This window comes from Macaca mulatta, chromosome 12 (assembly GCF_049350105.2).
Source record: "Macaca mulatta isolate MMU2019108-1 chromosome 12, T2T-MMU8v2.0, whole genome shotgun sequence".
Lineage (NCBI taxonomy): Eukaryota > Metazoa > Chordata > Mammalia > Primates > Cercopithecidae > Macaca > Macaca mulatta.
In genome coordinates, this window is record NC_133417.1 from 56,301,352 (window position 1) to 56,317,669 (window position 16,318).

General features: G+C 41.7%; 1 long non-coding RNA gene across 2 annotated transcripts in view; it reads right to left on the reverse strand.

Annotated features, from left to right (window-relative positions):
• LOC144333378 (uncharacterized) overlaps positions 1-16,318 on the reverse strand; it is a 71,164-nt gene that overhangs the window by 33,606 nt on the left and 21,240 nt on the right. The gene's annotated exons all lie outside the window — the stretch shown is intronic.

The following is a 16,318-nucleotide window of genomic DNA, read 5'->3' on the forward strand; positions in this document are numbered from 1 at the left end:
TTGTTTTTTTGTTTTTTTGTGTGTGTGGCTGTTGTTTGTTTGTTTGTTTTGAGACGGAGTCTCTCTCTGTCGCCAGGTGGAGTGCAGTGGCGCAATCCCAGTTCACTGCAACCTCTGACTCCCCAGTTCAAGTGATTCTCCTGCCTCAGCCTCCTGAGTAGCTAGGATTACAGGCATACGCCACTATGTCCAGCTAATTTTTTTTTGTATTTTTAGTAGAGCCAGGGTTTCACCATGTTGGCCAGGATGGTCTCGATCTCCTGACCTTGTGATCTGCCCAACTTGGCCTCCCAAAGTGCTGGGATTACAGGTGTGAGCCACAGCACCCTGCCGGAAATGCTGTTAATTCATTCCTTTTTATGGCTGAGCAGTATTCCATCACATATATATACCACAGTTTTTTTATCCACTCTTTGACTGATGGGCATTTGGGTTAGTTCCACAATTTTGCAATTGGGAATTGTTCTGCTATAAATATGCATGTGCAAGTATCTTTTTCGAATAATGACTTCTTTTCCTCTGGGTAGATACCCAGTAGTGGGATTGTTGGATCAAATCATAGTTCTACTTTCAGTCCTTTAAGGGATCTCCACACTGTTTTCTATAGTGGTTGTACTAGTTTACATTCCCACCAGCAGTGTAAAAGTGTTCCCTGATCACTGCATCCACGCAAACATCTACTGCTTTTTGATTTTTTTATTATGGCCATTCTTGAAGGGGTAAGGTGGTATCATACTGTGGTTTTGATTTGCACTTCCCTTATCATTAGTGATGTTGAGTATTTTTTCATATGTTTGTTGGCCATTTGTATATCTTCTTTTGAAAATTGTCTATTCATGTCCTTAGCCCACTTTTTGATGGGATTGTTTGTTTTTTCTTACTGCTTTGTTTGAGTTCATTGTAGATTCTGGTTATTAGTCCTTTGTCAGATATGTAGATTGAGAAGATTTTCTCCTACTCTATGGGTTGTCTGTTTAATCTGCTAACTGTTCCTTTTGCTGTGCAAATGCTCTTTAGGTTAATTAGGTCCCAGCTATTTATTTTTGTTTTTATTGCATTTGCTTTTGGGCTTTTGGTCATGAAATCCTTGTCTAAGCCAATGCCTGACCTCATTTTTGACTCAGAAAATATTGTTATCATAAGAATGAACTCTTCTTAAGATAGTCTAAGATAAGGTCAGGTATGGTGGCTCATGACTGCAATCCCAACACTTTGGGAGGCTGAGGCAGAAGGATTGCTTGAGGCTAAGAGTTCGAGACCAGCCTGGCTAACATTGCAAGACTCCAAGACCCCATGTCTACAAAAAAATTTCTTTTAAAAACATCTGACAGAAATTTATTCTACCTGTGGAAGATAAAGGAGTTTCACCAGGGAATAGGAAACAGAATTTTGAATAATAATAGATTTTTTCCAGTGGAAGGAAGGGAAACATAGACATTATATGGAATGCTTAGAAATGGCAAATGTCACCAGGCGCGGTGGCTCATGCCTGTAATCCCAGCACTTTGGGAGGCCGAGGCGAGTGGATTGCCTGAGGTCAGGAGTTCAAGACCAGTCTGACCAACTTGGTGAAACCTCATCTCTACTAAAATTACAAAAATTAGCCAGGTGTGGTGGTGGGCGCCTGTATAATTCCACCTACTCGGGAGGCTGAGGCAGAAGAATCGCTTGAACCTGGGAGGTGGAGGTTGCAGTGAGCCGAGATCAGGCCATTGCACTCCAGACTGAGCAACAAGAGTGAAACTCCATCTCAAAAAAAATAAAAAGTAAATGTCAACATTTAATGAAAAAATAGGCAAAGACTGTATGAGAAGCAAGGTACAGGCCTTTAGCACTGAAACTCTGGGTACATGCGATGGCAAAGCAAAAATAAAACATGAAAGTACACTATTGTGACACTGGAAATCCCTTTTGTGATCATAAGTTAAAGTCGTGAGTACTAACATTTTAAAAAAATTTTTAAGGGATGGGGTCTTGCTCTATTGCCCAGGCTGGAGTGTAATGGTGCAATCACCATTCACTGCAGCCTCCATCTCCTAGGCTCAAGCAATTCTCCCACCTCAGCCTCCCAAGTGCCTGGGACTATGGGTACATGCTACTATACTCAGCTAATGTTTTTGTATTTTGTGTAGGGATGGAGTATCACTATGTTGCCTAGGTTGATTTGAAACTCCTGGCCTCGAGTGATCTGCCTGCCTCAGCCTTCCAAAGCGTTGGGATTACAGATGTGAGCCACCGTGCCCAGCCTGCTAACATTTCTGACCTTCATTTCCCCCCTCCCCAAACCAAAAAGGAATAAAAGACCCGTAGTTCTGGGATCTTCTGACCTGAAGGATTCCACCTTCTTAAAGGTAGCAGAGCTCACCAAACCGTAGGTATGCTTTCATGACAAATATGATATGCACTGGAAAAGAACATACCTGGGGCGAGGCACAGTGGCTCACCCTGTAATCCCAGCACTTTGGGAGGCTGAGGCGGGCAGATCACAAGGTCAGGAGATCGAGACCATCCTGACTAACACGGTGAAAACCCATCTCTACTAAAAATACAAAAAATTAGCCGGACGTGGTGACAGGTGCCTATAGTCCCAGCTACTCAGGAAGCTGAGGCAGGAGAATGGCATGAACCTGGGAGGCGGAGCTTACAGTGAGCCAAAATCGCGCCATTGCACTCCAGCCTGGGCGACAGAAGGAGACTCCTTCTCCAAAAAAAAAAAAAAAAAAAAAAAAAAAAAACATACCTGGAGCATCAGTGTCCTTGTTCTTGCGCAAAGGTAGTCTCAGCCTAGTCTGAGTTGTCATTGGCTAATCCTTAAAACTTGACCAGCAGGCCAGGAGCAGTGGCTCACGCCTGTAATCCCAGCACTTTGAGAGGCCAAGGTGGGCAGATTACCTGAGGTCAGGAGTTGGAGATCAGCCTGGCCAACGTGGCAAAACCCCATTTCAACTAAAAATACAAAAATCAGCTGAGTGTAGTATGCATTCCTGTAATCTCAGCTACTCAGAAGGCTGAATTGCTTGAACCCAGGAGGCAGAAGTTGCAGTGAGCTGAGATTGTGCCACTGCACTCCAGCCTGGGCAACAGAGTGAGACACTGTCTTATTTTAAAATTTTTTTAAAAAAACAACAACTTAAAAACGTGACCAGTTTCAGTGATTCAGCCTAGCGTAAAAAAGAAGTTCCACACCAGGCACAGTGACTCACACCTGTAATCCCAGTACTTTGAGAGGCCAAGGCAGGAGGATCACTTGAGCCCAGGATGTCGAGGCTACAGTGAGCCATGATTGCACCACTGCACTCCAGCCTGGGTGATAGAGTGAGATCCTGTCTCAAAGAAAAAAAAAAAAGTTCCAGAGCTAGAAATACAAATAATAAACATATGAGAATATATTCAACTTCATGATTTTAGGATCGGCCTACATAGCCTAGATAAATGTGAAAAATGTGGGTCTATAAGTCTTGTCTCAACATTTCTATCATATTCATCATCTTTCTCTATAGGAGAAATTTAAGGGCTACAATCTGTTTCTAAGGAGGAGATTTTTAAATCTAAATGGTAGGGCCAGGCGCAGTGGCTCACGCCTGTAATCCCAGCACTTTGAGAGGGCGAGGCCAGCAGATCACTTGAGGTCAGGAGTTCGAGACCAGCCTGGCCAACATGGCGAAACCTCATCTCTACTAAAAATACAAAATAAAAATTAGCCGGGCATTGTGGTGAGTGCCTGTAATCACAGCTACTCGGGAGGCTGAGGCAGGAGAATCGCTTGAACCCGGGAGGCGGAGGTTGCAGTGTGCAGAGATCGTGCCGCTACACTCCAGCCTGGCTACAGAGCAAGACTCCATCTAAGGAAAAAAAACCAAAAATCTAAGTGGTATTCATTAGGTGATAGTGAAACAAACATGGACAAATTATTATTATTTTTAATTACATGTGGCTGGGAGTGGTGGTTTATGCCTACAATCCCAGCACGTGGGGAGGCTAAGGCAGGAAAATCACTTGAGCCCAGGAGTTTGAGACCAGCCTGGGCAACATGGTAAAACCCAGTTTCTACAAAAAATACAAAAATTAGCTGGGCATGGTAGCACACACCTGTAGTCCCAGCTACTCCGGAGGCTGAGATGGGAGAGTTGTTTAGCCTGAGAGGGCAAGGCTGCAGTGAGCCGTGATTGTGTCACTCTGCACTCCAGCCTAAGAAGAAATACAGAGTGAGACCCTATCTTTTAAAAAAAAAGAAACAAAAAAGTTATGTGGGTTCTTGTTTATATTTTTTTCTCAATAGCACCTGATGGCAAAGTATACCAAATATATGTTATCTATCTATCTATCTTTCTAGAGAGAACCATTAAGTTAAAAAGTATCTTCCTTCCAAACAGATTGGAACCCTTAAAGCTCTTAAATAAATAAAATACACTCAACTGTCCAAGGAGTCGAACAAGTTCATGAATGAGAGGACCTCTGAAAAGAGTCTTGAAGCTTAAGTAATTAAGAAAAGACACATGTTTTAGAAAGTTTCTTGGCCCTTATAAGTTGTCCCTAGCTTTCAGGATAAAATTCAAACTCCTTAGTTTTGCAAAGAAGGCTTGGCTGGTGCTTCCTTCAGGTCGCATCTCCTACCACTTCTCTCCATCTCCTACTATGTCCCTTCTTCCCCAGCTACACTGAAGAACTTGCTGTTCTCCAAAGGAGTCATCTGTTTCCATTTCCAAACCTCCACAAATGTCTTTCCCTTCACTTGGAACATTTTGGCCCTGGCAAGACTATCTCATCAAGGGCACTAACACAGTTTAAAGATAATTTTTTTGTTTAAAGAATGCATTTATCGCTATTAGCTACTGTTTCATCTCAATATATGCAATATTACCTTCTTTTTCAAGGGTGCCACAGCAGTGACTCATGTGCCATTCTCTCCCGGTTGATTCTTAGGCTATCAATATCTCTGAGCTTTGGCTGTGCAGTGACAGTGTATTAAATAGCCAGAAAGGCTTTCATTTGGGCCTTCACCCCTTTTTCCCTCTCCAGGAGATAGCCTGTTGACTTTAGTAATGATTTGTGAACAGGAGTTAGCAGACCCAGGTCTTAGTCCAGATTCTGATAAATATGACTTTGACTAGCCAGTTTAATTTCTGTGGGCATCCATTTTTATGTCTGCAAGATGAGGGTATCAGAAAGAGGCTCATGAAACTTTCTCCCAGGTCTCAAATTAGGTAACAGATCAAATCAGTTTTGGCTTTTTTTACATTTCTAGATTAATTTAATTTTAGTTACTCAGTAACTACTTGTCATTTAAAATACTCAAATAATACTGATTAAATAAATGTCCCCCCATGAGTACTGGAATTCTTCCTTCTCATTCTTTACATTGCTGCACAGTATGCTAAACTGGCTAAGAAGAACTAAAACAAAGGTCCCCCATGCATGCAGACATTCAGAAGTCCCCTTGAGATGGGGGGTAGAGAATGATGACAGAGCATTTTCACTTGGATGCCTTAGGAAATCTGAAAACTGCAACCTGAAGTTAAGTGAGCATCAGCTGTGGGCAAAGGCCTCTCTGGAAAGGATATCAGGACTAACATGAAGGGTGCTGACACCTATGAGGTTCAGGTCAAGGTTGCGCACTAAAGGGGGCTTAGAGAGAGCAGTGAATCGAATTGAGAGAGCTCAGGAATCTCACAGCAGAGTAAGCGTATTAGTTCATTCTCACGCTGCTAGGAAGACATACCCAAGACTGGGTAATTTATAAAGAAAAGAAGTTTAATTGACTCACAGTTCTCCATGGCTAGGGAGGCCTTAGGAAACTTACAATCAAGGTGGAAGGCAAAACAGGCACGTCTCACATGGCAGCAGGCGAGAAAAGTGAGTGCTGAGGGAAGGGGGATGGATGCCCCTTATAAAACCATCAGATCTCGTGAGAACTCCTCACTATCATGAGAACAGCAGCATGGGGGTAAGTGCCCCCATGATTCAATTACCTCCCACAACACATGGGGATTATGGGAGCTACAATTTAAGATGAGATTTGGGTGGGACACAGTAAAACCATATCAGTGAGCTTGTCTGCTGAGTCACTGGAGCTATGAAAACAGGAGACAACAGAGAATCCCTTATCTCACTGCTTAATATAGGACTGTGGGTCTTGTGAAAGAAATTCATGTAATTATTGGTCAAAGCAAGAAGGAACCTGAAAGCTTCTCTCTCCTGCTAGTATGGAGGCTGCTGAGAGAGGTCAGTGACCTATATGACTTGAAAAGTTGTCAAGTTGTCTCACTAGTGAGAAGAAAGCCCTGGACCAGTAGAAGGCAGCATGATGGAACAAAACAGCAAAAGGAAGAAGAAGACCCGTCTTACTGAAAACATTAAGCTGGCCAAGGAAGACTGATAAACTAACTTCAAAGGCAATAATAACTACATGAACTATAGATTACTGAATGCCAGGCATGATGCTAGGGGCTTTTAGCCAACATCTCCTGTGGTCCTCAAAAGCACTCTAGAAAAGGTTTTATTACATATCCCCCTGGACATGTGAAGCCATGGAGACCCTACCCTCCCTCCCTGCCTTTCTTCCTTCTCACTTTTTTTCCTTCAAATATTTGTTGAGACTCTACAGCATACCAGTGGATTCAGAGATGAGTGAGGAAATAAGATCTTTGTTTAAATGGACATATATTTTAGTAGAAGACAACAATTAAACAAATGAATGAAAAGATAAATGAATACAAAAAGTAAGAATATTAGATGGTGATAAATTCAATGCAGAGATCTAAAGTAGAGTGATATCAAGGGAACTTTTTGGGGTAACAGAAATACTCTACATCCTAATTGTGATGGTGACAGTTACACAACTGAATGTGTCTCTCGGAATTCATAGAATGGTACACCTTGTAAAGGATAACTCTTACTGGACACAAATTATACCTCAAAAAACCTGACATTTAAGAAAATAGGGTCCGGGAGGCGGAGCTTGCAGTGAGCTGAGATCCGGCCACTGCACCCCAGCCTGGGTGACAGAGCGAGACTCCGTCTCAAAAAAAAAAAAAATAGGGTCCTAATTAGCCAGGTATGGTGTGGTCTCAGCTATTTGGGAGGCTGAGGCAGGAGGATCACTGGTGCCCTGGATGCAGAGCTTGCAGTGAGCCAAGATAGTGCCACTGCACTCCAGCTTGGGTGACAGAATGAGACCCTGCCTCAAAAAAAAAAAAAAGAAAAGAAAAGAAAAGAAAAAGAAATAGGGTCCTAAAATAAAAGTGATTGAATGCTACTTTAGATTGGGTAACAAGGGCCTCACTGAGGAGGTAGTAATTAAGCTGAGATTGAGTGCAAGAAAGAAGATGAAGGGAAGATTATTACCAAAAAAAAAAAGGAAACAGTGATTGCAAAATCCCTATAGTGGGAACAAGCTTGACATGTTCAAGTTAGGACAGGATGGGTGAGGTTTAAGAAGTAGACAAGACCCAGAGCATGGGAAATGGCAGGCAGCTTGGAAGCCAGGATCAAGAGATTGATGTTATTTTTGGTGCTACAGGAAAACTTGAGGGGTTTTTAAGCAGGGAAGTTACAAGGTCTAATTTCTTCTTTTAAAACAGCATCCAGGTTGCTTTTCAGAGAATGACTTCTAGGTAGCAAGAGAGAAAGGAAGGAGATAAGAAGCTATTAGACCAGTCTAAGCAAGAGATCATGGTGTCGTGGACTGGGGTGGTAGCATAGAGATGGAAAGAGGCAGACCAATCAGTAGTATTGTTTAGTTAGGGTAACAAGTAAATCCCAATCCCAGTGGCTTAACCGAGTAGAATTTTGTTTGGTGTTCCTGATTGGTGCGATCCCCTCTACCCAGTCACACAGAAAATGAGGCTTTTTCTGCCTTTTGGTTCCACTCTCCTCAAGGTCTCAAAAGTCCTAATTCAGGCATCAGATCGCAAATAAGCAACCACCTCACGGGCCTGGACAGAAAGTGTTATACTTCACATTAACTCCCATCCTAATAGCTAGAATCTAGCCACTTGACTGCACAAAATGGCACAGGGCAGGGAAATAGAGCCTGTGACTGCCCAGTAAAAAGAGAACTGGATGGTAATCATCTGACAATCTCTGCCACCATTTGGTCTTTGAAGGTAGAGACCACAGGACATGGAAGCGGATTGGACGAGACTGGTGAGAGAAATCAAGAATGAAACCTAGGATTTCTCTCACTCGTGCTTCTTGATAACAGAGGTGAAAGATCTAGGAGATGTGCTTGATTTCTCTCCTTCCCTTCGTCCTACCTGTTGTACTAAAAGAAGGGATGATGAGTGGAAGAAGATGCAAAGATCTTGCCCATACAATTGAGCAGGACATCAAGGCAGAAAGGAAGTTGCCTCTAAAGGCAGGCTGTCTCCAATGACACAAATTATTTCTTTGAAGAAGGATGCACTCGGCCTACCTAACTATATCTAATACTTGATGGACAAAGCCACTAGCCACTAACTCTGATGGCAGCTACTCTTGCCAGCGTTATCAGTACCAAAGATCCTAAGATCAAAAATTTTCCTGGTAGATTTTCCCTTCACCGTGCCAGAGGATGTGGAATGACAATGGACATAGCATTACAATGAACTAAATCCCTTTCCGAAACTTCCAAGTGAATAATCAAATCAACTTGAGAATATTCCGAATAGGAAAGTGTGAACTCTTTGAGATGATATTTTATTAATCTTTATATCCCTACCTGCTATATACAGCATAATGCTCAACATAAACAATGCTCTCAGTAAACATTTGCAAAAAATTAAATATCTATTTTGAGGCTAAGATATAGACCTCAAGTACACTGGAGTTATCCAAAAGTTGGCTGGGCACAATGATCACGCTTGTAATCTCAGCACTTTCGGAGGCCGAGGCAGGAGGATCACTTGACCCCAGGAATTTAAGACAAGCCTGGCCAACATGGCAAAACTCCATCGTTACAGAAAATACAAAAATGAACCTGGGGAGGTTGAGACTGCCATGAGCCATGATCACACTCTAGCTTAGATGACAGAGTGAGACCAAGTCTCAAAAAATTAAAATTTAAATTAAAAAAATTTTTAAAAAGTAAACTTCTATGCCATGTAACCTAGCACAAATCTATGAATCATTACTTGGCTTTCATCTTATAATGACTATTCTGTTTTTCTTTGGAAAGACAATAGGTCCTTTTAACCACGTACTTGGTTAAAAACACAATATTCCAGTTTCTTAGGAACTTGAAAAATTTTAATACTCCTGTTCCCACAATGTTATTCATTTTTTATTTTTTTATTTCTTTGAGACAGAATCTTACTCTGTCACCCAGGCTGGAGTGCAGTGGCATGATCTCAGCTCACTATAGCCTCTGCCTACATGATGGAAAGGAAAAGTTTCTTTTCAAAAACTATATTACCATCTTAGGCCAGGTGCGGTGGCTCATGCCTGTAATCCCGGCACTTGGGAGGCCAAAGAGGGTGGATCACTTGAGGTCAGGAGTTCAAGACCAGCCTGGCCAACATGGCAAAACCCCGTCTCTACTAAAAATACAAAAATAAGCTGAGCGTGGTAGTGGCACCTGTAATCCCAGCTACTCCAGAGGCTAAGGCAGGAGAATCCCTTGAACCCTCCCGGGTTCAGTGAGCTGGGAGGTTGCAATGAGCCGAGATCGCACCATTGCACTCCAGCTTGGGTGACAAGTTTTTTGAAACTCTGTCTCAAAAAAAAAAAAAAATTATATTACCATCTTCTTGCTTTCTTTTTTTTAAATTAGTTTTTTAATTTTAATTTTTTTTTTTTATTCCAGTCTGGGTGACAGAGAGAGACTCAAAAAAAAAAAAAAAAACTTAAATTAAAAAAATAAATAAATAAGTAAATATTCTTTAATAGTCTCATTGCTATGTCAATTAGCAAGGCCTTTAAATATATGTATATATATGTCTCAAAAATAAAATAAAAAATAAATATATGTATATGAATTATAACTTTTCTTATTCATTACACAAATGATGCATGTTCATTATACAAATGATATATATTTATTGGACAAAAATTCATTTAATACAAAAAAAAGAAGAAGAAATTAGAAAACTCCCAACCATGAAAGCACAACTCCACCATGCAGAGATATTTGGTATTTGTGTGTATACCTTTCTGGACTTTCCCTTTACATATATTTACACATATATTTTTCTTTATTTGTTGTTTTTAATTGTTTTCGTTTGTTTTTGAGAGACAAAGACAGTCTTGCTGTCTTACTCTGTTGTCTAAGCTGGAGTGCCGTGACGCCATCATAGCTCGCTGTAACTCAACATCCCAAGCTCAAGCAATCTTCCTGCCTCAGCCTCCCAAGTAATTAGGCACACACCACCATGCCCAGCTAATTAAAAAAAAATTTTTTTTGTAAAGACAGGGTCTCAATATATTGCCCAGACTGGCCTTGAACTTCTAGGCTCAAGATGTACCTTTTATCACATAGGATCACTCTAAACGTAATGTTTCAGAACCTATCTTGTAAAAATATTTAAAAGGGAAATTTTAAGTAAGCATCTTTTTTTTTTTTTTTTTTTTTTTTTTTTTTTTTTTTTTGAGACGGAGTCTCACGCTGTTGCCCAGGCTGGAGTGCAGTGGCGCGATCTTGGCTCACTGCAAGCTCCGCCTCCCGGGTTCCCGCCATTCTCCTGCCTCAGCCTCCTGAGTAGCTGGGACTACAGGCGCCCGCCACCGCGCCCGGCTAATTTTTTGTATTTTTAGTAGAGACGGGGTTTCACTGTGGTCTCGATCTCCTGACCTTGTGATCCGCCCGCCTCGGCCTCCCAAAGTGCTGGGATTACAGGCTTGAGCCACCGCGCCCGGCCAGTAAGCATCTTTTTAATTTGTTTTCAAATATATATACATACATATATATATGCTTGATTCTTTGCTCTAGGCTTCATAGATCATAGTAATTTTTTCCTGAAAGCAGATGGAAGTAAGACTTACTCTGTGGGCCTCAGTTTAAAGATGAGCCAAAGTTTTAAGGATTTCAGGTTACGAAGGAGTGATGGTGTGCACCTGAATTCCAGCTACTCAGGAGGCTGAGTCAGGAGAATCACTTGAGCACAGAAGCTGGAGGTCAGCCTGGACAACATAGCAAGACCTCACTTCTCAAATAATAAATAAATAAATAAGGGGAGCATAGCGGTGATTTACAACAGGTAGAATTTGAGCCAGCTGATCTCTTAGTTTCTAACACTGAGTTCTGTGATTCCCTGACTAGTAAGAGAAGACAAGAGGCAAGGAAAGAAGACATGTTTTCAAGACTTAGAGGCATAGGAAGCAGTCTGATTGGAATAAATGCATATGGGGGGGTACTGGTCAATAAATTTGGAGGGGCAAATCATAGATTGAGGAGCTGTGTGTTATTAGGAGTTTGGGAGGTCAGCAGAGGAAGAATATTAAATCCATCAATCACTGTCTTCTTTTCCTCCTTTTTTATTTCCTCCTCTTCATATTTCTCCTTCTTGTCTTAATTTTTACATCTGCATGTCCTTAGACTGCTAACCGTTTTTTTTTTTTTTTTTTTTTTTTGAGACGGAGTCTCGCTCTGTCGCCCAGGCTGGAGTGCAGTGGCAGGATCTCGGCTCACTGCAAGCTCCACCTCCTGGGTTCACACCATTCTCCTGCCTCAGCCTCCTGAGTAGGTGGGACTACAGGCGCCCCGCCACCTCGCCTGGCTAGTTTTTTGTATTTTTTAATAGAGACAGGGTTTCACCGTGTTAGCCAGGATGGTCTCGATCTCCTGACCTCGTGATCTGCCCGTCTCAGCCTCTCAAAGTGCTGGGATTACAAGCGTGAGCCACCACGCCCGGTGACTGCTAACCTTTTAAACTTACCCCTTTGTTTTAATATATTAGCTCACTTCTTCCTATAAATCAGGATAGTTATGCTAACAGTAGTAAATGACCCCAAAATCTCGAACTTAAAACAACAAAGGTTTATAGTTCATTCATGTTATATAAAATCCAGGGATCAATTCCTAATTGAATTAGGGTGAAAGAGCAGCTGCCATCACAAATGTTTCCCTCCATGCCGGAAGGAAAGAGTTCCAAAGCATTAACAATCCAATTCTCATCTCTAAGATGATATATATAATTTTTGCTCACATCTCATTAGCTAAAAATAATCACATGGTTCCACCAAACCACAGATAGACACAAGTACAATGCTATCATGTTTGCTAGAAGTTGGAGAGCTGGAAATATTTGGTTAAGATTACTAACAACTGGCCGGGCGCGGTGGCTCAAGCCTGTAATCCCAGCACTTTGGGAGGCCGAGACGGGCGGATCACTAGGTCAGGAGATCGAGACCATCCTGGCGAACACGGTGAAACCCCGTCTCTACTAAAAAATACAAAAAACTAGCCGGGCGAGGTGGCGGGCGCCTGTAGTCCCAGCTACTCGGGAGGCTGAGGCAGGAGAATGGCGTAAACCCGGGGGGCGGAGCTTGCAGTGAGCTGAGATCCGGCCACTGCACTCCAGCCCGGGCGACAGAGCCAGACTCCGTCTCAAAAAAAAAAAAAAAAAAAAAAAAAAAAAAAAAGATTACTAACAACTGTCACACCGCATAACAATTGGAAGTCCAACATCAGCATTGGATACCTTTCTGACATCTGTTTACCCATAAACTTGAAAGTGCATTACTCCATTCAGTGTTGTACACAGGCTCATATTCACTGTCTCAAAGCTTTTTAATATAAAATAATTAAATAGGCCAGGCATGATGGCTCACACCTATAATCCCAGCACTGTGGGAGGCTGAGGTGGGCAGATCACCTGAGGTCAGGAGTTTGAGACCTGCCTGGCCAACATGGAGAAACCCCGTCTCTACTAAAAATACAAAATTAGCTGGGCGTGGTGGTGCATGCCTGTAATCCCAGCAACTCAGGAGGCTGAGTCAGGAGAACTGCTTGAACCCAGGAGGTGGAGGTTGTAGTGAGCCGAGATTGTGCCATTGCACTCCAGGCTGGGCAACAAGAGCAAAACTCTGTCTCTACATAAATAAATAAATAAACATTTCACTTTTCCAAAGATTTCCCATTGTTCTAGTTAGGCTCTATCCTGCTCACTGACCCTGTAAAAGTTTGCACTGATTATTGAATGAACGAGTACACTGCCACATATTTCATTTCTTTAAGCTTGTTCTATGTCGCACATAAGAATTTCTCTCCAATCGTTTTAAATCATACTCAAGGGGAATGGGTTTTTCTTCATGTATTGCCTTTATTCCTATCCTAGTCCTTGTGGAGATCCTGGGGTGGGTGGGGCATTCCCATATTGCAATTTTATGTACTTATTGGCAGTGTTAAAAATGTCCTGTATTGACATGTTTTGTAATTCACTGAGCTCCACCCTTTCCTAATCTCTTGGTTTTTTTCCTTCTTTCCAAGATTGCAACATATGCTCAATAAAGGATATAATTTATATTTTAATTTTCATACAGTGTGTCAAAGAATTGCATTTTTGTACATCTTGCCATTCAAATCCAGTCTTAAGTATAATCAGACATGTTCTCTTAGAACCTGTTTTCATTCTCTTTCTTTTTCTCCTGTCTGTATTCACCTGACACTTCTCCATCCCTTTTCCCTGTCAGGTGAAACTCAGCATGTCAAAAGAATATAAAATATTTCCTCTCAACCACTGATAAATGTTTAAAATTCTACTTTAGTGTATCTCTCGCTCTCTTTCTTTTCTTTCGAGACAGCGTATCGCTCTGTTGCCCAGGCTATAATGTCGTGATGTGATCATAGTTCACTGCAGCCTCAAACTCTTAGGCTCAAGTGATCCTCCTGCCTCGGCCTCCTGAATAGCTGGGACTGCAGGCACACACCACCACACTGGCTAACGTCTCATTTTTTCAGTTAACTTTGTGTAATAGCGACATCATTAACCACTGTGGCAGCTTAAGAGATCTTAAGCTTGTTCAGTGCAGCCCTATCCCAATTCAGATACGGAGTTCTCCCACCATGCCTTTAGGTATCTAATAGCTGCTTAGGCTTACGGGCATTGGAGCATTGTAGAAAAGCAACCAAAAGAGGAGCTCCTCTACAAAAGGCAGTCTTGCTGGGTTTTCAGCTAGTGGTGACATGTGCAAAAGGAGCCACTGCACATCTTGACCCAGAGATCATGGGAGGGAAGGGCATTCCTCTGCGAAGGCAGAACACTTGACTAGTAAAGTCTTCCAAAGGAAGGAACTTTTTCTTTTTTTTTTTTTTAAGATGGAGTCTGGCTCTGGCACCCAGGCTGGAGTGCAGTGGCATGATCTCGGCTCACTGCAACTTCCGCCTCCTGGGTTCAAGTGATTCTCCTGCCTCAGCCTCCTGAGTAGCTGGGATTATAGGAGTGAGCCACCACGCATGGCTAATTTTTGTATTTTTAGTAGAGACGGGGTTTCACCATGTTGGTCTGGCTGGTCTCGAACTCCTGACCTCGTGATCCGCCTGCCTAGACTTCCCAAAGTGTTGGAATTACAGGTGTGAGCCACCTTATCCAGAAGATACTTTATCGGTGTATCTTCTCTCAGCTCCTCATGAGGCTCATGCTGGGTGGTGTGTGCTGGAGGCTGGGCAGAGGTGCTTCTTAGACAACTTCTAAGATAAGTTTACAGGCAACATTTCATTTGCCACTCTCTCTTTTCTACTCTCTTGTCCTCAGGATTACTCTCTGCATCTTTTCCATATGAAAACCCTATTTCCTCTTTCCTTTATTGAATGCCCCTCAAAATCAGGACCCATATCATTAGGCATTATTTTCTATTTCCTTGATGATATGGAGGATGAGATTTTCAGACACTATGCAGAGGTAAGGGGAAATATTGAATATAAATAATATAATAATATGCATGAGAGTTGGCAGAGGGGAGAAAGAAATCCTCCACCCCAGATTGGGTTAATTCATCAAAGCAACTCATTAAATTTTTGTGTTAAAAGAAGTCGAACATTCACACTTCGCCTACTTGGAGCTTCATTAAAATGCAAATGAACACAGAAGGGTATCTGTTCTTAGTTATCTGGCCTAAGTAAAGATTAATTGCAAACCCTTTCCTGAGAGTAATTTTTGATAAATGAGAACTAGGGGGAAATCAGGCGCTTGAGAGAGATGCAGAAAGGGCACAGCTGGAGGATGTGACAAGCAAAGAATTGGAAAGACTATGGGAAGGTTTTGCTGTAGCATTGCACAACTAAAGTTATATTTACTTCCTAAACCACAAACTTAAAATACTCATATAATTATACTTTCCAAAGAAATGTCATGGTTTATTCCTTCCAACTACCTATGAATCTTGCTCTCACTAACCATGTCTGTCTTCTCCATAGTCACATCCACCTGGTCTAGACTATACCTTTCCCTTTTGCAACAAACTTAAATTCACTAATCCTATCTGTGAACTTGGATACAATTCCCTCATCTTTCACGTGCCATTGGTCCAAAATAAAGATTTTTGAATGCTAGTAACTTTATGCCTACCTCAGTGGGCATCCAAAAAATTCTGTACTCTCAGCCTACATCCCCATAACTGCTCTTTTGAGAAGAGATGAGACCAGAACATACCTGAGATGTTCAAAGCAAAGACGTCTAAGGGATTCAAAGCTAACTCCAGACCAGAGCACGTCTAGCAAGTTGGCTTTTTCAAAGAACTCCAACGTCATTGGAGGGACTAAGAAAGCATAGGAGAAGTGAATGCTATAATAGGAGTGAATGGGAAACAATTTGGGACCGAAAGTAGAGAATCTAAGTTCCAAAAAATAACGAATTTTGTAAAAAAATCAAAAGTTGCCAATAAATGGCTATCAATGAATAACAGGAAATGCCATTAGCATCAGTGGTAGTGGGAGTATTATCAGATATGTTACCCAAGGATTCTACATAAAGGAAGAGGAAAGTTTGGTATATTTGAAAACATGATGACTTACTGTAATAATTATTATCTATTATTTTGATCATCTTCTTCAAAGTTAGAGTGGTCTCGGGAAGCTAGGGACAAATTGTTATTAACTTTATTAGTCTACCCACCTTTCTCCCAACCCTTCAAGAATTTGTGGCCTGCGAAAACAGGCCTGTTATAACAGGACATCCCAAAGCTGCTGGAACGTCCTGATGCTCTGAAATTGAACTATTTTTCTGGGAGCTGATGCATTTATTTAACTGATGACCATAACAAACCAAAGACTGCAACAGACCCCACCCTGGAAGAAAGCAGACAGAGAATAAGGAAGTCATATATCATTGGAGAAAAATTAGGATTCTCCAAACTGTGTACACTTTTTGTTTTAAATTTTTTATATGGGCTTGACAATGTTTAGGAA